General features: G+C 43.7%; 1 protein-coding gene across 1 annotated transcript in view; it reads left to right on the top strand.

Moving 5' to 3' along the window:
- The window catches only part of LOC125450283 (utrophin-like), a 298,676-nt gene extending 278,775 nt beyond the window's left edge, over positions 1-19,901 (top strand). Inside the window, exons 5-6 of the mRNA XM_059654807.1 lie at positions 1,334-1,602; positions 19,619-19,901. The gene's annotated coding sequence lies outside the window, so the exon portion shown is untranslated. The remainder of the gene's footprint in view (positions 1-1,333; positions 1,603-19,618) is intronic.
- Positions 19,902-24,744: the final 4,843 nt, after the last annotated feature.

Raw genomic sequence — 24,744 nt, forward strand, 5'->3', positions numbered from 1 at the left:
ACCAAAGACATTTTTCCTCCGACCCTTGTCTACTTTCTGGAGAGACCACTCTCTCCGTGACTCCCTTGTCCGCTCCACACTCCCTTCCAACCCCACCACACCCGGCATTTTCCCTGCAACCACAGGAAGTGCAACACGTACCCCCATACCTCCTCCCTCACCCCCATCCCAGGCCCCAAAAAGACTTTCCACATCAAGCAGATGTTCAACTGCACATCTACCAATGTGGTATACTGCATCCGCTGGACCCGTTGTGGCCTCCTCAACATCGTGGAAACCAAGGAGAGACTTAGGTGTTCTGCAAAGCAGTCCCTATGCTCGGTTCGCAATAAACAACTGCGCCTCCCAGTCGCGAACAATTTCAACTTCCCCTCCTATTCCTTAGACGACATGTCCATCCTGGGCCTCCTGCAGTGCCACAACAATGCCACCTGAAGGTTGCAGGAACAGCAACTCATATTCTGCTTGGGAACCCTGCAGCCCAAAGGTATCAATGTGGATTTCACAAGCTTCAAAATCTCCCCTCCCCCTACTGCATCCCAGAACCAGCCCAACTCGTCCCCGCCTCCCTCACCTGTTCTTCCTCTCACTTATCCCTTCCTCCCACCTCAAGCCACACCCCCATTTCCTACCTACCAACCTCACCTCTTGACCTGTCCATCCTCCCCGGACTGACCTATCCCCTCCCTACCTCCCCAACCTACACTCACCTCTACTAGCTCCAGCCCACCTCTTTAACTTGTCTGTCTCCTCTCCAACTATCTTCTCCTCTATCCATCTTCGATCCGCCTCCCCCCTCTCCCTATTTATTTCAGAGGCCTCTCCCCCTCACCCTCCCCCTTTTCTGATGAAGGGTCTAGGCCCAACATGTAAGCTTTTGTGCTCCTGAGATGCTGCTTGGCCTGCTGTGTTCATTCAGCTGCTCACTTTGTTATCCCTATATCTCTTAACAACCTCATTAAGTGAGTTCTTGAGTTAACTATGCAGGGTAGACTTAGAGTTTATCATTCTAACTTGCCAGCCGTGAAAGATGAAAGTTGGTTTATGTTGGATGCTTGTTTCATAGCTATGAAAGATATCCTGAACGGATTTTTCATGTCTTTTGTTGAGAACTTTACCCATTTAGTCACTCTAATCCTTTTCCTTTTTTAAAGTTTCCTTGGTAGTCATAAATTTTTAATGAATAAAATCTTTAGTCTTATACTAGATATTCCCAATTTCAGGAGAAAGTCCAGAGAGACCTTTTAAAGGAAAGGGTTTTCGAAAGAAAACTGAAGTTCCATTGATCAAAGTCATGAATAGTTGATAAATTATTTGCACTTCATATTTCCAGAACCTACCCTGGAAGAGAGAGCCCAGAGAATTGCCAAAGCTGTCCGCAAACAGTCAATAGAAATGAAGGAAAATTGGGAGCAATTGAAAACCCGTGCGAGCAACTGGCAGAAACAGGTGGAAAAGGCGTTGGAGAAACTTCAAGAACTGCAGAAAGCTCTGGATGATCTTGAGGCTCATGTGATAACAGCTGAGGGGGTCCGCACTGATTGGCAACCTGTGGGTGACCTGCTTATTGACTCATTGCAGGGTCACATTGATAAAACCACAGTAAGTGCAATTACATTACACTTCACTTATGAACAGATGTAACCACACTGTTGTATCGAGACGATCAGTAATATGAGTACTTCAGTGATATTGATTGAATGGTTGTTAACTTAATTTGCAAATTAAAACTTAGTTGAACATGCCTTCTGATGATATCACATCGTTAATATTAATATAGTTGAGGATTCTATTAGTCAGTGACATCAGCTGAGTTATCTACTTGTTGCCATGTTATCAGGATTAAAGGAAAAGCCTTACCACGCCATTTGGCGACTCCTTAGAGAGAGACAACTGGTTATGATTTAACCAGAAGATTACCATGCCTCAGTCAAGTAGAGGGTTTGAGGTGAAGATCATTTGTGGTAAGCTCACTGGTGTGGCAATTGAGCCCTCTCTTGCAGGGCATCACTCTGCATCACAAACCAACCGTTCAGTCAACTGAATTTGAATAGAGTTTAGGATTGGAGAGCAATCCATGCATTTGTATTTTTTTTAATGAATGTTTCTCACTGGCAAACCTTTTAAAAGCCAGCTCAGCCATACAGGCTAGATCAGTTCTTGATCTCAGCTGAATTTTTTGATCTCGGGTGAGTCAGCGTTAGGAGTTCAGTGATTGGAATGAATTCACATGAAGTTAGCGAGAGGGATACTACATGTAAATAGATCAATGTTTTGAAAAGAGGATGAGATATGAGCAAAAGTTTAACTGATGTGGAAGACCAGCCAAAATCATCATCAATGGTGGAGCAGGCTTGAGCGGCCAGGCAACATTGTGCTGCCGCTATTTGACTTGTTCTGTGAAGAGGAAGGAAAATGGTCAAAGTGTCAAAAATGCTGAAGACCTCATCATTCCACAACCTCAAAATTTGATTGTGTTCAGTATATTATCACTACTGGTACCCCTAAATCCTGGTCTATCATCTCAGCAACTCTACTCTGCCCAAAAGCTGGTTACTTGTGACATTTTTGAAGGATCTTCCCAAGTCTGAAAATCATTTTTGTGTTTGTAGAATCAGAGTTGGCATGTGGAAGGAGGTCTTCTGGCATATCATAGCTCTTTGAAATAACTCCCCAATTCGTCCCCCTCTGCTGTGCAATGACTTCAACCACTTATATAATCTCTTTAATGGATGGAAACTTTTGAAGGCAACCGGAATGAGTATTAACGATCCCAGAATACAACTGAGCCTTATTAAGTTCTTAGTTCTGATGATCAAGAGCTTGATCAAAGAGGATTGTTTTAAAAAGTGCCTTAAAACAGGAAAGGTACAGAGGCTAAGAGGTGGAGGAAGTCTCTTGTTGGGTTTGAAGCCTACAAAATTAAATGTTTGGCAACCAAACATATCCTGAAGTATGGTCGGACTGGTGGAGATTATCCAAATAGCGATAGGCCATTTAAAATCAGTGGGCAAGAGGACATAATTAGACAAGTGCAGATATCCTGAAGTATGGTCGGACTGGTGGAGATTATCCAAATAGCGATAGGCATAGCCAAGGAACAATTTGGAAACAAAAATGAGAATTTAATAAAATTACTGTTAATACTATCAGTTAGGTAGAAAGTACAGAGAATAGGATTTGGTTCAAGATGAGTCTCAGGTAGTGGAGTTTTGATGACCTCAAGTGTTCAATGGGCAAATGTGGGACTCTAGCAGGGAATGCATTGGAATTGTCAGGTCCGGAAGTGAAGTAGTTTCACTTGAAGGTTTCACTGCTAATGAGCCAAGACAAGAGACAGCTTTAGGGATTGCATGAATGTGTGGTCGGACGTTCATCATGGGATAAACAAGATGCCAAGGTTGTGCTGAGACAAGCGTAACATTACATTGTTGCCAAGGCGGAGTAATGCAGTCAGTAGGTAGTGAATAGAGATTGGTGTGGGGACCACAAACAGTGGTCTTCCCAGTTTTAAATTGTTGTCTCTACATAGTTCTGCAACTTTACGTTCTGTTCAAAGGGCATTACTGACGAGGAAACAGAAGTTAGCCATTTGTTTACTTGTCAATATATCTTGATTTTTCCACCATGTTCTCCAATTATTTCCAAAACCTGTGCAGTGTACTAAGTGAACCATTCAAACCTTAAAAGGAAATGTTAAAGTTGTGGAATATAAAGTTAAATTTATTTTATTGAAAATTGAAATAAATTACATGAGGGTTTGACCAAGACTGAAAGGAATTAGATGGGACACCAGATGAATAAAACCAGCAGTAGTAAGGTGGTATTAGCTGGATGTTCCTGAAGAAAGAGAACGCAGCCAACCTTTCTTCCATAAGGGGGATTAATTGTGTGGTGTCTGACACAGTTGATTAAATCATTCCTTCTGCCTTTACTGCCTGACTGTACTATGGTTGTAATATTTACTTTTTTAAAGGCTCAAGGTTAGACATACTTGTCATTTTATAAATTTTAAGAAGTTGGCTTATTGTCAAGTCACGGTAGGATTGAAAACACATTCTATAAGTGTTTGAAGTCAGAAGTCACATGACACGAGCTTATAGTCCAACAGGTTCATTTGAAATCACACAAGCTTTTGGAGTGCAGCCCCTTCATCAGGTGCAGTTAGTGAGGTGACCACACAGACAAACAATTTATAAGCAGAGAGATCAAAAGATCATAGAATTGGCCTGAGTGGAGTGTCAGATAATAACTCTATACAGGTGACCAAGCGTGTCAGAGGCAAGCAAAGTGTTTATAAAGTCAATGTCAGTGCTGTGCTGTCATGATAATCAGGCAGCGCAACAGGAATGTACAAAAGGTGACATCTCAGGTCAGACTCTGACTTGTAGTTTAGAGGCTTGTGTTCAGAATCTGTCTTAGAGTTTTAACCTTTATTTCAAAAGCAAGAATTTATAAGATGCCACACTGACTGACTGTAACTACAAGTTGTGTGTTTCTTCAACAAAATATCTGCAAATAAACAAACATCCTGGATGAAGACTTATTATCTGACACTCCACTCACACCAGTTGTATGATGTTTTGATCTGTCTGCTTATGAATTGTGTGTCTGTGTGTTTTCCTCTCTGACTGCACCTGATGAAGGGACTGCATTCCAAAAGCTTGTGTGATTTCAAATAAACCTGTCAGATTATAACCTGATGCCATGTGACTTCTGACTTCGTCTATCCTAGTCCAACACCAGCACCTCCACATTATAAATGTTTGGAACCAAGTCAGTGCAACAGGTATATGTTGAACATTTGACTTCGGAAGGATGCCTAGTGCTGAAAAATTCATTAATAACAAAGGATTTCTCCATTATGCCATCTATCGTAACATGCTGCGTCTCACAGTCATAATGAAAGGATGCCCACTTTAATTCAGCAGCGCCAAGAACAGTTATGGACATTTTTAGCATGGGAGGAGGCCATTCAACCTATTTTATCTGTCCCAGCTCTCTCCCAGCACAACAAAATTAATCCTTTTCTTGAACTCGTTCCACATATTTCACAGGATTGAAATATATAGGTACATAGTTAAGAGATTTTAACATCAAGTGAGCAGTTCTCGCACTTCACCTTGTCACTAAAAATTGAAAACGTGACTTACAAAGAGTGAGTCTTTATTTTGTTCTGTTGTGATGATGAAGAAGATGCAAGTCCAAGTGCTGGAACTGGCCTCTTGAACTTAGAAATTTTTAAATGTGTATAAAATGAATTCCGTGTGCATCTACGAAAAGCAGTTTTATGGAAGGAAAAGGTACCAAAGAAGATTTGGTGCATTGTACTTTATCCTATTATACTCCAACCTGTGAAAACAGAACTCTACTTTCCTGCACCTCCCAAATCCCGAGTCTGTCCCTGCCCCCATTGACCATGAGGACACGGCCGGAGACCCCAACCGATGATGTCACATTCGCCTCCGCCGGCCACACCACTTCCGGAACCGCTGCTGCAGTCACCGCCTCCACTTCCAGTTACAACACCTCACACACCACCCTCGCCGCAGCTGCTGCCGCCCACCCCGATCCTCCAACCGCCGACGGAACCCCGCCCACGGCCGACGCTGACGGAACCCTGCCCACGGCCGACGACCTCATCGCTCCACCCACAACCTTCACAGCCAGCAACCCCAGTGAAGACAGTCACACTGAACCCTGCCGCATGTTCACCATCCCCCCAGACCTCCCACTAACTGAGGACGAACAGTTAGTCCTCAGTAAGGGGTCTCCTTTGTCCCCCTACAACCACACATCAACGAATACCAGTCACGATTGGACATAGAACAGTTTTTCCGCCGCCTTCGCCTCCACGCGTACTTCTTCAACCAGGAACCTGACCCTCCCTCCACTGACCCCTTCACCCGCTCCCAACACAAGTCCTCCTCCTGGACACCACCCCCAGGCCTCCTACCTTCCCTCGACCTCTTCATCTCTAACTGCCGTCGAGACATTAACTGCCTCAATCTCTCCACCCCTCTCACCCACACCATCCTCTCCCCCGCAGAACGGGCGGCCCTCCGCTCCAACCCCAACCTCACCATCAAACCCGCAGACAAGGGTGGCGCAGTGGTAGTATGGCGCACTGACCTCTACATCGCCGAGGCCAAACGCCAACTCTCCGACATCACCTCCTACCGCCCCCTCGATCATGACCCCACACCCGAGCACCAAACCATCATCTCCACACCATTCATGACATCATCACCTCAGGGGACCTCCCACCCACAGCCTCCAACCTCATTGTTCCCCAACCCCGCACGGCCTGTTTCTATCTCCTTCCCAAAATCCACAAACCTGCCTGCCCTGGTCGATCCATTGTCTCAGCCTGCTCCTGCCCCACCGAACTCATCTCCACCTATCTGGACTCCATTTTCTCCCCTTTGGTCCAGGAACTCCCTACCTACGTCCATGACACCACCCACGCCCTCCACCTCCTCCAGGACGTCCAATTCCCTGGCCCCCAACACCACAGTTAATCAATGCGGTAGGGTTTCAAAACTAATGGACTTACCTCGGGCCGAATGTTGTGGATGTGAAAATAAGTAGACTTTGTGACATCAGGCCTTTGTGGCCAGAATTTAAACTCTGGGTCAAAATAACAAAGGGTGCAATGAAAACCGGTAGCTAGCAAGCAGACCTTCTTTCAAGGACCAAAGATAATGGCTTCGTTCTGTTCAAGATTGAAGAGATGGAAACTATCTGGTTATGTAGAGACAGTGGAAGAAATGAATGAGGGGGTGGTAGATAGATCTGGGCATTGCCACCATGTATGTGGAAAGTGCAGTGCTTTCACATGATATTGCTCTGGGGCAGTGTTCAGATGAGAAAAGGAGTGGGATTTTACTGATTTGGCCAGACCTAAGTGATTCACACCCACGGCCATGCTGTCAAAGATTTGTGGAAGCCAGCAAAACTGAACTTGACTGTTTGCAGTAAATGTACAGCATTTCAGATGTCACTTGATCCTGCAGATTGACTCCCTAGAATCTGCTTGTCAAATGATTTATATGGCTAAAAGGTTCAAGTATGATTTTGTGCTGTGGAACTCATCTCGAACCGAAACTCGCCAGTTTTTATATCAAGATCTGGAGAAAGTATTAGTTTTTTGAAGATGTTCTGATACAGAGCTAGACTAATAGTTTCCTGAGAAATCGTGGGGCATTGGCCAGGAAGTTAAACAAACAGTGGGGAATAAAACAAACTTGACCTGAATCCTATGTTAAGTATATAATGGATTTGTTCCACAGTGAGGATATCAAAAGATATTCTAATTTTTAAGTTGAGATACTCAGGATAATTTGGGTAGGATGCACTTCTTGAAGGGACTGGAAAGGTACAGAATTATCCATTAGATGTGAAAAATTTGAAATGAAGACAAAACCTTTTGAGGCTGGGGTGGGGAAGAAATGAAGGTCCAATTTTGCTCATTCAACCTATCCCATTGACCGAATGCATTTGTAGTGTCTGTAAGGTTGGTGACGGCACTTAAATGAAGAAAAATCAACATGGACATGCTGTACATAACCATGAACAATCAATCTCTTGGCAAGGATAATGTGACAGGGCATTTGAAAAGCCAGGTCATTGTAATTTGAATTAAGAGATCAGGCCGTAGAACTTGAGATCAATCTCAGAATGAAATGTAACAACAGCGATAGATGAGGAACCTCTTCACTCACAGAGAGGTGAACTTTGTAATTCTGTACTCCAGAAAATGTGGAGCCTCAGCCAAGAAGTATGCTCAGGACGGGGATTGACATGCTGGGGTAGTCAGTGAGGCACTATTAATGTCACAGGATTAGTAATCCGGAGGCCTGGGACAATGCTGTAGAGTATAGGCTTAAATTCCACTGTAACAGCTGATGGAATTTGAATTCAGTTCAATATAATTTTGCGGGTAGGTGGGAATGTGGAGCCGAGATTGCAGTCAAGTCAGCCACGACCTTCTTAAATGGTGAAGCAGGCTTGATGGGGCCAGTTATCCAACACATGCTCAAATTGATATAATCATAAATAAAGCTGGTCTCAGTGATGGTTAAACTGTCACTGTAACACTATTCACCGTTATAAAAACTTGACTCATTCACTGATGTTCTTTAAGAAAGGAGCTCTGCCAGTCTTATTTGATCTCACCTCCATATGACTCCAGATCCACAATAATGTGGTTGACACTTAACTGCACTCTGAAATAGTCAAACAATTTGGAGGAACTAGGGATGGGCAGCAAATACTGTCCTTGCTACTCCTGCTCCTTGTTGCTATGACCCTATATGCTCTAACATATTAACCAGTTTCCTCTTTGAATCCATTTGAGGAGCAGTGTATATTTTGTATCGCTTGGTGATTCTCCAAGTATCTGATGGATTTTGCATAGTTCCTTCTACCTTCTAAATGTGAGCTCCTTCCAGTGTTTAACCTTTAAGGTAGGCAATCGTTCTCGAACCTTTTTGATTGAACGCCTTCATATTAATAGCAATCACTAACCTATCTATTATTAATTGCATATTCATAATACAAAGGGCTACATGTAAAGAAGTGTTCTAATCATCTTTTTAAAAAGCTACTTCCTGACGGTTATCATGGAGATGAGATTAGATTCCCTGCAGTGTGGAAACAGGCACTTCAGCCCATCCCCCTATCACCGACACACACCCCTGAACACTCTGGGCAATTTAGCATGGCCACTCCCCCTAGTCAGCACATCTTTGGACTGTGGAAGGAAACCGGAGCACCTGGAGGAAACCCACGCAGACACGGGGAGAATGTGCAAACTCCACACAGACAGTTACCTGAGGCTGGAATCGAACCCGGGTACTTGGTGCTGTGAGGCTGCAGTGCTAACCACTGAGCCACTGTGCTGCCCCGATGTGTGTATTTGCTTCTAACTGTGATATCTGTCAGTCCCTGGACTGGTGTTTGATAAGGGCACTCATAATGTATATCCACTTTATCCAAATGCTCTTCTATTGTTAGCGTGATAAATCAAGAAAAGGGCTGGATCCTTTTGTATATTTTTAACATCACATATTCATGATTTACATATAGTTGAGCGTTTCAAATTGCAGTAATTAAACATTCATGACAGATAAAAGCATTCCAGAATTGTTCCGACTTGATGATAAATAGTGAATATCTGTTCTTGACTGCAGCTTTCCAGCCTATCAGTGCAGAGAGGCATTGCTTAGCAAGGTTGGATGAGGAATATTACTGTTCCAATTAGTTACATTTAATTTATCACCATTGAAGCTCGCGTTAGTTAGTGTGCTTTTTTCCAATATATTTAATCTCAAGTTATGACAGATGATTTGATTTGTAGATCTCAAATTACCTCTCTACTGTAGAACCCAGTTTTGAAACAATTGATATAAGCCACTTATTGTACTGTCACTGATGCTGTCATGATACTACCAGAGTATGGCTGTAATGCTGAATTACTTTAGCCTGCCTTCATGAAGCAGTGCAATCTTTCCGAGATAAGGATGAGGGGAAGGTGCATATAAAAGACTGATTGAGTTATAAAATTGAGATTCATGGAATATATGGGTCACTATCAAATTTGGTTAAAAAAGATGGCTGAAGGACAGAAGCAGCAAGTATGATGAGAAGATCGCTATTAGCAGTTTCCCAAGTATGAGGACACTGATTTTTGGAGATAGATACATGATTTGAATTTGGGAATATGGCATACAGAATCAAGCCAATCAAGTCTGCGCTAATCCCACTTTGCAGCACTTGGAGAATAACCTTTAATTTCATGTGCTCATCCCAGTACTTTGTTAAAAGTTGTGAGCTCTCTTGTCTCAACTACCCTTCTGGGTAGTGCATTCCAGATTACCACACCCTCTGGGTAAAAATATTTTTCCTCAAATCCCCTCTACATCTCCTGCCCTTCACCTCATAATTGTGTCTCCTTGTTATTGACCCTTCAACTAAGGATACAGCTGCTTGCTAACCTTGCCCCTCCTAATCTTCTGCACCTCAGTCACGTCCCTCCTCAGCCTTCTCTGCTCTAACGAGAACAATCTGAGCTTATCCAGCTAGTCTCCGTAGCTAAAGTGCTCCGGCCCAGGCAATATCCTAGTGAATAATCTCTGCACCCCCTCCAATTCAATCTCATCCTTCCAACAGTGTGGTGATGAGAACTGCATACAGTATTCCAACTTTGGCTTAACCAAAGTTCTATACAATTTCAACGGAACCTTCCAGCTGAAACCATCTGTGCCATGACTGATAAAGGCAAGTTCTCAGTACGCATTCTTAATCATCCTGTTAACCTGTCCTGCCACCTTCAAGGTTCTGTGTACAAGCACCCCATGATCCGTCTGTGTCCCCTAAGCCTCCTAGTGTCTTGCCATTCATTGAGTACCTCCTTGTCTTGTGACTTCTTCCGATGTGCATCACCTGATATGTTTCAGGATTAAATTCTGTCTGCCACTGATCTGCTCATCTGACCAACCCATCTATATCTCATTATGTTGTATATATCACGAACAGTGAGGGACCCAATATGGAACATTGCAGTACGTCATTTGACACAAGCTTCCAGTCGCACAAACAGCCTTCTACCTCTGTGCTCTGTCTCTTACCACTGTGCCATTTTAGAACTACCTTGCCGTAATAGCCAGTGGTGCCAGATGTGTTTACCTTTATTATCAGTCTCACATGTGGGACCTTGTCAAAGGCGTTTTTGAAATCCATACAAACTGCATCAGCTGCAATATAAGCGTAGAGAGCAGAAGCAGAAATAGGCCATTCAGCCCTTTGAATCTGCTCTGCGATTCAAAGAGACCATGGCAGAACAGTTAATTCTCCAGTCTACTTTCCTGCCTTTTCCCAATATCCGCTGTCTATCTCAACCTTAAATTTACTTAATGACCAGCCTCAATAGTCTTTTGTGGCAAAGAATTCCACAGATTTGCAACCCTCAGAGGGAAGAAATTCCTCCCAATTTCTATCTTAAATGTGTGACCCCTTATTCTGAGATTATGCCCTCTGGTCCAAGACTCTCCCACAAGGGAAAACAAACTCTCTGCATCTACCCTGTCAAAAATCTTATCAGTTTTAATAAGGTGGCATCTCATTCTTCTATATTACAACAAGAACAGATTCAATCTTCTTAACCTCCTAGAACTTATTTGAACTTCCTCCACATCCTTAGATATTTCTCCCAAAACTGTTCTCAGTGTTACAGCTGTGATCTGACAATTGCCTTGTACAATTTTAACAAAACCTTTTATATTCCATTCCATTTGCCTTCTTCGTTACCCAATGAACTTGGATGCTTGCTTTTTGTGATTCGTAGACGAGAATATTTAAATCCCTCTAGAACATAGAACATAGAACAGTACAGCACAGAACAGGCCCTTCAGCCCACAATGTTGTGCCGACCATTGATCCTCATGTATGCACCCTCAAATTTCTGTGACCATATACATGTCCAGCAGTCTCTTAAATGACCCCAATGACCTTGCTTCCACAACTGCTGCTGGCAACGCATTCCATGCTCTCACAACTCTCTGCGTAAAGAACCTGCTTCTGACATCCCCTCGATACTTTCCACCAACCAGCTTAAAACTATGACCCCTCGTGCTAGCCATTTCTGCCCTGGGAAATAGTCTCTGGCTATCAACTCTATCTATGCCTTTCATTATCTTGTATACCTCAATTAGGTCCCCTCTCCTCCTCCTTTTCTCCAATGAAAAGAGACCGAGCTCAGTCAACCTCTCTTCATAAGGTAAGCCCTCCAGTCCAGGCAGCATCCTGGTAAACCTCCTCTGAACCCTCTCCAAAGCATCCACATCTTTCCGAGAAATAGGGCGCCCAGAACCGGACGCAGTAATGGCTGAGTCACAGTGGTATAGTGGCAATATCATTGAGCTAAATGCTCTGGAGAATGTAGGTTCATGTTCCAACACTGTAGCTGGTCAAATTTACATTTCATCAAAAAATACCCAGAACTAAAAGTTATTTCCAGCAACGCTATCATGAAACTATCAACAAATGTTGGTAAAAATCCATCCGATTCACTCATGTCCTTTCGGGGAGTTTTCGATCATCCTTACACCATCTGATCTACATGTGGCTGCAGAGCCACAGCAATGTAGGTAGCTCTGAACCACCCTCCCAGCCATCCACTCAGTTCAACGGCAATTAGCGAAAGACAACAAATGATAACTTCACCAGTGATAGCCAAATCCCTTGCAAGAATGGAAAATGTTCGAATGAAATGGAAGGACTTGATCAATGTAGTGTGAAATTATCAACAGATGAATGGATAGAACTGCATACAGAATGTCGGTCATCAAAACGATGAGATGGTGCAAAACAGAGGATATTGCCTTCAGGATTCCAGTCATGAAGCCAAACTCTGAGACTCAGCAAGCACTCAAATGTGTGAGCAGAAACTAAATAGCCATGAAAACCAACATAAAAGTACAAACAGCAGGCTCTTAAAATTTTTGGAGATATGCAAGGCAATATTAAATTATGCACTGAAGTGGTTAAGTTCAGTTAATCCTCTTGTAAATAGCACTGCTAACAGGAAACTCACTGTCAATTACAGATTAGTCCAGAATTTTCAAGGCAACAGATAAAGTGAAGCAGAATACCAGTTTCCGTGAGGAACAAACATAATTTGGAAGTTAAAGGGATGAAAGGAATTACTTTTCTGAACAACATTCGGAAGAAATACAGACAGACGGTAGATTGAGAAGATGGTAAGGAAAGAAATAGATTTGGAAGCAAAAGTGTGGTAGAATTGTGGAAGTTCACTGGCCTCACGCAACATCAGGAACCCATACATTTGATCTTTAGAGAACAGAATGTCAGAGAAGGGGGGCTCTCTTTCCAAATGGTCAAGCTTACAAAATGTAGGAAAAAGGCTGCCTTCCTCTTGGTGCTTCTCACTGGATGAACACGCGAGGAAAGTTGTGCTTATTGGTTGCGGACCTATTGGTGGTTGGTTCATTCATATCAGGCAGATTCTCCCACAGCGGGTGAAGGTGTGGTCACAGTCTTCGCTCGGGGCAACTGAATCAATTCCTCTTCTTTGTTCTTTCATGCAAGTTCTGTGTTTGGATTCCTGATTGCGGCTACAAAATCTCCTATCTGTCCCTCGAACTGTCAAGTCTCCGATCACTCACGTCCTGTTTACCTCACCCTTTTCCGCCATGTCCCAGAGCCAATTACACTTTACTTTAAATTAATTTTAAGTCCAAATCACAGTAAAAGGAAGCCATTTGGTCCATCATGTTTGAACTAGCTCTCCAAATACATATCACAAATTAGTGCCTTTTCCTTAACCTGCACATTATTTCTCTTTAATTAATCAACTAATGCTTTCTTGCATCTTTTATTGAAACTGCCTCCTCTAGGTAATGCATTCTATAGACTGTGATAAAGCTATTTCTTACACTGCAGTTACATCTTTAGTCAATCACTTCAAACCTCTGCATCTTATTCTCAATTCTGTCACAAGTAGCAAAGTCTTCCCCTCGTCTACTCTGACCAGACCTCAAATGATTTTGCAAGATTCAAAATAATCTCTTCTAAGTCTCAGCATCTTCGAGGAAAGCTGTCCCAATTCTTCTAATCAATTTTCATAATGAGATATCTCAACCCTGGAATCGTTATTGTAAATTGGTCCTGCTCTGTCTCTCTCCAACATTTTCACAAAGTTCCCTTCGCATGGAAGGTTTTCATTTGCCATGGTGGTATAAACCTATTCAGAAGTAACCTTGCCAGAATCTTCCCAGCAACGCAAAGGCTGGTGATCTCATGGTTCTTTGAGCAATCTGACATTTCTCCTTCAGTTTTGTACAAGATATGGCATCTTAAAGATTCTGTGAAATCCTGCCCTGTTCCCCATAGTCCATGAAAAGCTAACAGATCTTGGCCTTCAGAGTTAGGCCACCATTCCTCAAGCTTCAGATGGAATTCAATTGACTCCGGGTCGCTGTTGCTCTTGATTTAGTTACGGCAGTCATAGTTTCATCCACAGTTGGGCTCTCACTCCAGTTCTTCTTAGACAGAGAGTTGTTTGATCAGATCAATGGCAGTAACACGCACCTTCTCCAAGATGGCCAATCTTAGAAATGTAGGAGAATAGTTAACCAAAAAGGTTCAATTTACCCCTTAGAAATCCTGTCCAAATCTGCAATTTAATTTACTAGTTATGGACAAGAAGTTTTATCGATCATTTAGCAACAACACAGCAATCACTTTCATAAGATGCACACACACTGATTACAGGACTAATAAAAAGTCCTTTCTGTAAATTCCCAATAATTGCAAATTACAGAACCAACCGGAAGTCGAGTCACAATCCGTTCTGAGCCACAGTGTCTGTGATCAATGCAACTGCGAACAAAATACCAAAAGCATGCAGCACTCACCTCTCACAAAAAATTAAGGTAAAGAAGTTGATACTTAATTTGTCCTAATTACTTCTCTGGTCCATGAATTTGTTCGGGTTTTGTGATGATCTCAGTTGTGTTGTTGACTGATGGAGTTTCTAATAGAACATCTAAAGTAAAAGCTTTCTTTAAAAACTAACTCCCTCTAACTTTCTGCTGGTTTGCACATCTCACCTGAAACCTACGAGTGGGTACTCTTTGCAGATGTTACACTTAGCCTGATGTTTTGCAGTTTCAGCAGCTGCCACACGGTGTCGAACAGGCAGCCACACCATGGACTGAGGCTCCAATCTCATCCACTCTACAAAGTGTTTAACATCAATCTCTGGTTTGTTCTGGCCCTAGAAGAAAATAAAAGATCAGCTGCATGATTAATTATGTCAAGTTTACATCCGCTATCCTCAGACATATCTAATACACTATCATTGGGGTTTCTGACATTGTTCTTATTAAATTAATGATTAAAAACATTGACTATTTATAAACATGATAGCCTTGGATTAGTGGTGGTACATGTTGGCCTCTGGAACTAATTCAAACCGAAAATGAGCACAAAATTCATACTGGCAAGTAGACCCGCTTGACCTTCTGAAGTGGCGCAGAGCACACTTACATGTTGGAAGCAACTGCGGACACTTGGTTCAATGTTGCTGCCTCCAGATGAAGGTACCTCACCCAGCTGCCGAGGGATCTGGACTGCATTGTGAAGCAAAAGGCTCAGGCTTCGTTGGTCACATAAATCTGTGGGTTCAGCTCCTTGTTTGAAGAGGTCTGCAAAAGTTATCCATAAGAAAAAACTTGATATTCCTAAACTTAAGGGAGGTAGTTAAGAGTTCAATACATCCAATACATCTTCCTCAATTGCCTTGCTTTGTAAATTATGTTAAAACATTATTTTATGATCTTGATTGGCTATTTGCAAACAACTGTGGAAACAAAAACTTCTGTTTCTTGGCACCAATGGACAATCTATGTTGTATGATTCTCCAAGGAAGTCATTTTGTCAATTTCTTTCTTGATTGTAAATCTCAAACCTCTCGAATATCTCCTCGTTCTTTTCACAGAGATAATCTTTGTGTGGACCTGGAAAACATGGGCACTGTCCTCAATGAATATTTTGTGTCAATCTTTACAATGGAAAAGGACACTGCAAGTATAGATTTCAGGGCAGAGGACCTAGGAACATCAGAGGTTAAGACATAGGGAGATGCAGCTGGTTTAGCAAATTTAAAAGTGGATACATCTACAGGCCGTACTGAAATGTATACCAGCGAGCAAGGGAAGTGAGGGAGGAGATATCTGGGCCCCTGTCAGCAATTTTCAAACCCTTGTCAGTCACACGTGAAGGCATGAAGGACGATGAACATTGTCCTACGATGAACAAATGGAGAGAGGAACAAACCAGGAAATTAAAGGCCAGACAGAATAATCTCAGCACTGGAGAAGCTATAAAGAGGCATTCTTCGGGGTAGAATGTACTTCCATGAACTAATCAGGGATAGTCAGTATGGATTTGTTAAGATGAGGTCACGTTTCAGAAATTTGATCCTTTTTTGAGGAGATGTTGGAGTGTTGATGAGCTTATGCATTTGATGTGGACTTAGTAAAGTCCCCCTTGGCAGACTGATCAAGAAAGCAACAGTCAACGGGATCAAAGGCAAAGACGCACGCTGGAGCCAAAACTGGCTGAGGCAGAGAGCACAGGGTGATTGATGGTAGAGGGATATCTATTTGACAGAATGTTTGCTTTGAGTGGGGTTGTGCAGGGCTTGCCACAAGGGCCCTTGAAATTTGTCAACGAGATTCATCATTTGGGCTTAAACACAGTGTGTATGACCGTGTTGCTAGCGAATGACTAATTTAGTGAGGAGGATATCGACGGAATGGTCATGTAAATAACAGCCATGGGATCAAAGGCAAAGTGGTACACTGGACCCAAAATTGGTTGACAGACAGAAAGAATAAACTTCAGGAGGAGATCAGCACACTGGTCAGCTGGACACAGCAATTGGAACTCAACCAGGAAAAGTGTGAGCTGACGAACTCAGGAGGGCTAACAAGGCAAGGGATCACACTATGAAGGGTGTGATCCTGGACATTACTGAAAAAAACCAAGATGCTGCCTGGGCTGGGGGTTCTCATGGAATCATATCGTAGAGAAGAGGTCCCACGGCCCACTAAGGCTGTACCTCAAAAAAAAAAAAACTGCGACATATACTAGTCCCATTTTTACACACTAGACCATTCTCAAAAATATTATGACATTACAAGTGCTCATCCAAGTACTTTTCAAAGGTTGTGAGGTTTCCTGTTTCAACTTCCCTCCCAGGCAATGCGTTCCAGACCTTTACCACACTCTGGATGAAAACGATTTTCCTCAAACCTCCGCTAAATTTCCCGTGTTTCTCTTCAACATTATGCCCTACCGTTATTGATGATTTAACTAAGGGGAACAATGCTTTCTACTCAACCTGTCTATACCTCTCATAATCTTATGTGCCTCTGTCAGGACCTCCACTCAACCCCGAAAACTTCTCTGCTTCACAGAAAATAATCTGAATTTTTCCAGCCTTTCTTCACAGCTAAAATGCTCCAACATACGCAACATCCTTTTCATTCCCTCCAGTGCAATCAACATCCTTCCTGATGGGTGGTGATCAAAATGCCACACACAACTCCAGCTGTGGCCTAACCAAACTTTTAAACAGCACAAAGTGACCTCCCCACTCTTACCATCTGATAAAGGGAGATGTCCCATATGTCTTTGTAACAACCCTTACTAGCCTGACCTGACCCCTTCAGGAATTTATGAACAAGCACCCTAGGATCCCTTTTCTCCTCTAAGCTTCCCAGTGTCCTGCTATGCATTAGATTTAGACTTAGGTTTTATTATCACACATATTCAATACAGGGTACAAGAGTACAATGCCACCTCAGACGGTGCCATCTCAGGTACAAAGTACCTCAGTACGAAATTTCAGTTGCAAATGTAGAAAATTTATCCATCCTTCTTTACTCAGTCGTAGGGGAGTGGAGTCGGCCTCATTAGGGGCATTTAATCGGCCATTAGACAAGTACATGGATGACAGTATAAGGTAGTGGTGGAGGTGAGACAGACCTTAGGATGAGGGTAATAGTTCGGGACAACATCGTAGGCCGAAGGGCCTGTACTGAGCTGTACCGTTCCATGCTCTTTGTTATAAAAATAATTGAATACGTTAAAAAGTTCAGCACTACAGACTTCTTAGTATAACAGTAGAAAAATAAAAACAAAAGTTTAAAAAGTCAAACATTACAGTCCTTTCTTAAGCCACGAGTTTTCAGACACTCTGAACGAGGCTTCCCCCATGACGGTTCGTATTCCCCTGCGCTGGGCTAAGGCCCGCCCATCCTTGCCAGTGGACTTCACTGCTGACTGCCGTTGCTGACCTCCATCGGGCACGACAGGCTTTGCCACATTAAGTACTCTCTTATCTTAATCCTTCTTCAGGCTATATCAATCTGCCACTGACCTGCCCATCTGACCGATGCCAAGATTGAAGCAGACAAGGGGACCTGGTAAAGATGTTTAAGATTTTGAAGGGCATAGAAAGGATAACTGGAAGCTGCTTTTTCCATTCGTAGACATGTCAATACACAGGGGGCATAGATTGAAGTTCACAGGTAGAAAGCTAAGAGGGGAGTTGAGGAGAACCTATTTTCTCAGTGTGGTGGGAGTCCTGAGCTCACTGACTGAAAGTGTGACTGATTCAGAAAGTGTCTGAATATTTAAGCAGTATTTAGATATTCACTTGTGTTGCCGTCGGCTCCAGGGCTATGAGCCAAACAATCAAAACGGAAAGCAATGTACTGTGAGTTCAATGTAGACAGATCTTTGTTGAGCAGTGCAGGAACTATGGACTGCACGGCCTCCTCCTGTGCAAAAAACATCCATGAGTCTATAATTACACAGCTTTTCTTTGAGGCATTTCTCCACTTGACTGATTCTTTGTAAATGCAAGGCCGACAAAATAAATCCTTTTATGAAAAGCTTCCATCTCACTGAGAAAGCTTCAGGCCAATTTGATAATCTGCTCTCAAAAATCTGCTCATATTTTGATAGTTATGACAAATTCTACTATCAGGGCTGACACAATCCACAACATTCTAAATCAATCAATAATATTCCAGAAAGATGATCATTTGCCTATCCGACCAATTTTAACTGTTGCTTTAAAAAATAGAGAAATAAATCTGGATCTGTCAAAAACTAATCAGTTCTTCCTTGGACCATACCCGTACGTACCAGCTTTCAATGAAATATGCCCATTAGTTTGTGAGATACATTGCTGACCAACAGAACAACAAATGGGCAAAAACATTACCTCACATTCAGCGTTATCACTGCTGCAAGTGAGCAGTAGAGTCATACAGCACTTCCAAATATTTTTCCCAGTGCGAATGATAAAAACATTATTGGTCACAAAAACAGCTGCTAAGGTTAGTGCCTTTGAGAAACAATAGCATCATACATATGTAGCGCATCATTTATCTTGCAGATTCTGCACAGACCAAGTTATGACTTAACACTCATCGTGGCAGTGACTAAATACAGAAATATACTAATACAGAAAACCTTTTGTTAACAGCACCTGTGGTACCAGGAATGAGCTGAATAATCAAAAATTCCAGTTGATCAATAGGTCCACACACGCAAAAAACACACACTCAATAATAGGAACATAATGCATGGGATATACACATTGTATCAGTGATAATGGGAACTGCAGATGCTGGAGAATCCATCAGATGAAGGGTCTAGGCCCGAAACGTCAGCTTTTGTGCTCCTGAGATGCTGCTGGGCCTGCTGTGTTCATCCAGCCTCACATTTTATTATCTGGGATATACACATCACTGTTCTCCCTCATTTACAGCATAAATGACTTCAGTAATGAGGCAACTTTGCCTCAACTAAAACTTACTGGCAGAGTGCCTTCTCACTTGCATCCTCACCATACATCACAAGATGATGAGAATACAGTAAACATCTGGTGTATAATTTTTGTCAGTTTATTGAGTGTGCTAGTTTGTTAAACAAAGTTTACATACAGTTAAATCTCCAGTTTACATGTGTATCAGCAATGATAGATTTAGTACTGACACTTGTATTTTTCCTCCAGATGACCCTTGTAGAGTCACGTCAAGCCAATTTTCAAAGAAAGCACTCTGATTGTTCCACTCATACCCCTGGAAAAGGAAGTTGCAGAACGTCACTGACTGACTTTACTTATTTGAATACAGCGTAAGGTACATAGAACATCGAACAGTACAGGCCCTTCAGCCCACAATGTTGTGCCGAACTTTTACCCTAAACCTCAGGTCTATCTAACCTCCACCCCTCTCTTAAACTGCCTGTCTAATAGTCACTTAAATGCCCCGAATGAGGCCGACTCCACAACCTGCTCCAGCTGAAACAAAGATCTCTTTGAATTGTCATTTTTCACACATGTATTGAATCAAAAAACAAATTTCTCACTTCCATAGATTCCTGTAGCATCTTAATATGATTTGTGAAGATTAATACTTCACCCTATCATTTTATAAATACAACTTTAAACAAAATGCCACTATATGGAACTTGTAAGTTGGTATTTGTGCAGATGCCAATTCAGTTTGTGTGATCTGTTTCGATGCAACGAGTGATAAACACTTCGAATAAAATGGTTGAGAGCAGTATATGTGAGATTTAATACCATGCTTTATCTACAGATAACTCATCTGCAGGTAGTTATTCATGAGACTCAACTGACATCATGTCTCAGGGGAGCTTGTGACCTCTGGGTTAGGTGTTGTTTGACCATTGCCTACTGGTCACTGGTTGAGAGGAAAGAGAACGACTAGCTGCTATCCATTTTCAACAAGTGATCATGATAATCTACCTGCGTTTCAACGTCCCATCAACATGCAAGAATTGTTGCTCGAAGAGGCTTCTGTGTAACAAACAGGAGCAGAATCAAGATCAACCTTGCTTTCCCTATCTGAACAAGCTGCCAACACCAGAAATATGGGACCGTCTTAATCATTCTTATACAATTAACTTTTACAATAGACAACAGGTGCAGAAGTAGGCCATTCGGCCCTTCGAGCCAGCACCACCATTCATTATAATCATGGTTGATCATCCACAATCAGTATCCTGTCCCTGCCTTATCCCCATAACCCTCGATTCCACTGTCTTTAAGAGCTCTATCCATCTCTTTCTTGAAACTATCCAGAGACTTGGCCTCCACTGCCTTCTGGGGCAGAGCATTCCATACATCCACTGCTCTCTGGGTGAAGAAGTTTTCCCTCAACTCTGTTCTAAATGCCCTACCCCTTATTTTTAAACTGTGTCCTCTGGTTCTGGACTCACACATCAGCGGAAACATGCTTCCTCCCTCCAGAGTATCCAATCCTTCAACAATCTTATACATGTCAATCAGACACCCTCTCGTCCTTCTAAGCCAGGCCCCTGTACAGCTGCAGAAGGACCTCTTTGCTCCTATACTCAATTCCTCTTGTTATGAAGGCCAGCATGCCATTAGATTTCTTCACTGCCTGCTGTACCTGCATGCTCGCTCTCATTGACTTATGTACAAGAACACCTAGATCTTGTTGTACTTCCCCCTTGACCTAACCTGACTCCATTTAGATAGTAATCTGCCTTCCTGTTCTTGTCACCAAAATGGATAACCACACGTTTATCCACATGAAACAGCGTCTGCCATGCATCCGTCCACTCAGCTAGCCTGTCCAAGTCACCCTGTATTCTCATAACATCCTCCTCACATTTCACACTGCCACCCAGCTTTGTGTCATTGGCAAATTTGCTAATATTACTTTTAGTGCCTTCATCTGTATCATTAATGTATATTGTAAACAGCTGCGGTCCCAGCACTGAACCTTGTGGTAGCCCACTGGTCACCGCCTGCCATTCCGAAAGGGACCCGTTTATCACTACTCTTTGCTTCCTGTCAGATAGCCAATTTTCAATCCAAGCCAGTATTTTGCCCCAAATACCATGTACCCTAATTTTGCTCACTAATCTCCTCTGTGGAAATTTATCAAAGGCTTTCTGAAAGTCCTGGTCCACCCCATCCACTGGCTCTCCCTTGTCCATCTTCACAGTTATATCCTCAAAAAATTCCAGAAGATTAGTCAGGCACAATTTCCCCTTCGTAATTCCTGCTGACTCTGACCTATCCTGTTACGGCTATCCAAATGAGTTGTAATTTCATCTTTTATAATTCACTCCAGCATCGTTCCCACCACTGACGTCCGGCTAACCGATCTATAATTTCCTGTTTTCTCTCTCCCTCCTTTCTTGAAAAGTGGGACAACATCAGCCACCTTCCAATCTGCAGGAACTGATCCTGAATCTAGAGAACATTGGAAAATGATTACCAATGCGTTCACGATTTCCAGAGCCACCTCCTTAAGTACCCTGGGATGCAGACCATCAGATCCCAGGGTCTTATCAGCCTTCAGACCCAACAGTCTATCCAACACCATTTCTTGCCGAAAAAAAATACCCTTCAATTCATCCATTACCCTAGGTCCTTCAGCCATTATTACATCTGGGGGATTGCTTGTGTCTTCCCGAGTGAAGACAGTTCCAAAGTACCTACTCAACTCTTCTGCCATTTCCTTGATCCCCATAATAAATTCACTTGTTTCTGTCTTCAAGGGCCCAATTCTAGTCTTAACCATTTTTTTTTCCACACACCTTTTACTATCCTCCTTGATAATAGGAACTGCAGATGCTGGAGAATCCAAGATAACAAAATGTGGAGCTGGATGAACACGGCAGGCCAGGCAGCATCTCAGGAGCACAAAAGCTGACGTTTCGGGCCTAGACCCTTCACCCAGGCCCAAAACGTCAGCTTTTGTGCTCCTGAGATGCTGCTTGGCCTGCTGTGTTCATCCAGCTCCACACTTTGTTATCCTCACTATCCTCCTTCATATTTTTGGTCAGTTTTCCTTCGTACCTCATTTTTTTCTCTGCGTATTGCCTTTTTAGTGATCTTCTGTTGTTCTTTAAAAGCTTCCCGGTCCTCCGGCATCCCGCTCATCTTTGCTATGTTATACTTCTCTTTTATCTTTAGAGAGTCCTTAACTTCCCTCGTCAGCCACGGCCGCCCCTGCCTCCCCTTAGGATCTTTCTTCCTCTTTGGAATGAACTGATCCCGCACCTTTTGCATTATATCCAGAAATGCCTGCCATTGTTGTTCCACTGCCATCCCTGCTACGGTATTGAACCATTGAACTTTGGCCAGCTCCTCCCTCATCGCTCCATAGTTCCCTTTCTTCAGCTACAATACTGACACTTCCAATTCTCCCTTCTCCCTCTCAAATTGCTGATTAAAACTTATCATATTATTGTCACTACCTCTAATGGCTTCTTTACTTCAAGGTCCCTGATCAAATCCGGTTCGTTGCACAACACCAGATCCAGAATTGCCTCCTCCCTGGTAGGCTCCATACTGACTCTGCATCTCCTGATTCTACGTCTCCACTCGCAAAGGGCTGAAGATTTTATATTTCTTTACATTCATAATTTCATATCTATTTTACTATTTCTTCTTTCTTTATTATTTCATATTTCTTTACTTCTGACTAAATACAACAGGTTTTCTTATGCTACATCAGTGACGACATTTCAAAGGTAGTTTAGCTGCCTGTAAAGTACTTTTTATGCCTGAGACCATAAAATGAGCTACATAAATGCACTTCTTTCTTTTATTAACTTCTGTAGTTGTGTTTCTTTGCCAATGGAGGATTGGCTACAATTACACAGGGTAATGTAGGTGAAATACATTTCCTATGACAAAATTCCAAACCAAAGTTACGAAATTAGAATAATAAACTATTGGCTGTTTGCAACTGAACACTGTAGATGAGCAAAGGTCACTTAATCAGTAAAGTACTAATTAAGTATGTTCCCGACATGGAGAATACAAATGAAAACTACGGTAATGCTCAAAGGAAATTGGACAATGTTCTATTTTATGATCACAGCAATGCCATATCATCAACACATGTTTTAATAGATAATAAGTCACTCTGGGATATTTATTCATTTGTTTTATATCCTCAAGATCATCTTTGCAAATCCTGTGAACAGGGGCCACTGAACAGCTTACTTAGCCTTTTTTTTACACCTATAATATCCATGTTTTATCCCTCTCCCCTCGATGTTTGTCTGCAGGAAGATGAGTTTACAGGGGGGCTGCCCCCCGCCGCCCCGCTGACGGGGGCCTGCCCCCCGCCGCCCCGTCCCGCTCACGGGGGCCTGCCCCCCGCCGCCCTGTCCCGCTCTCGACCACCCCGCCCTCCTCCTCCTCCTCCCCCCCGCGCTCCTCCTCCTCCTCCCCACCGCGCTCCTCCTCCCCCTCCCCCCCGCGCTCCTCCTCCCCCTCCCCCCCTCCTCCTCCCCCTCCCCCCCTCCTCCTCCCCCACGCCCTCCTCCTCCCCCATGCCCTCCTCCTCCTTTCCCCACCACCCTCCTCCACAACCTCCTTTGCCCCCACCCTCCTCCTCCTCCTTCCACCCCCACCCTCCTCCTCCTTTCCCCCACCCTCCCCCTCCTTTCCCCCACGCTCCTCCTCCTTTTCCCCACCCTCCTCCTCCTTTCCCCCACCCTCCCCCTCCTTTCCCCCACCCTCCTCCTCCTCCCCACCACCCTCCTCCTCCCCACCACCCTCCTCCTCCTTTCCCCACCACTCTCTTCCTCCCCACCACCCTCCTCCTCCCCCCCACCCTCCTCCTCCTTTCCCCACCACCCTCCTCCACAACCTCCTTTGCCCCCACCCTCCTCCCCCTTTCCCCCCACCCTCCTCCTCCTTTCCCCACCACCCTCCTCCACAACCTCCTTTGCCCCCACCCTCCTCCTCCTTTCCCCCACCCTCCTCCTCCTTTCCCCCACGCTCCTCCTCCTCCTTTCCCCACACCCTCCTCCTCCTCCTTCCCCACCACCCTCCTCCTCCTTTCCCCACCACCCTCCTCCACAACCTCCTTTGCCCCCACCCTCCTCCTCCTCCTTCCACCCCCACCCTCCTCCTCCTTTCCCCCACCCTCCCCCTCCTTTCCCCCACCCTCCCCCTCCTTTCCCCCACCCTCCTCCTCCTTTCCCCCACCCTCCTCACCCTCCTCCTCCTTTCCCCCCACCCTCCTCCTCCTTTCCCCACCACCCTCCTCCACAACCTCCTTTCCCCCCACCCTCCTCCCCCCCACCACCCTCCTCCACAACCTCCTTTCCCCCCACCCT

Source organism: Stegostoma tigrinum, chromosome 25 (assembly GCF_030684315.1).
Source record: "Stegostoma tigrinum isolate sSteTig4 chromosome 25, sSteTig4.hap1, whole genome shotgun sequence".
Lineage (NCBI taxonomy): Eukaryota > Metazoa > Chordata > Chondrichthyes > Orectolobiformes > Stegostomatidae > Stegostoma > Stegostoma tigrinum.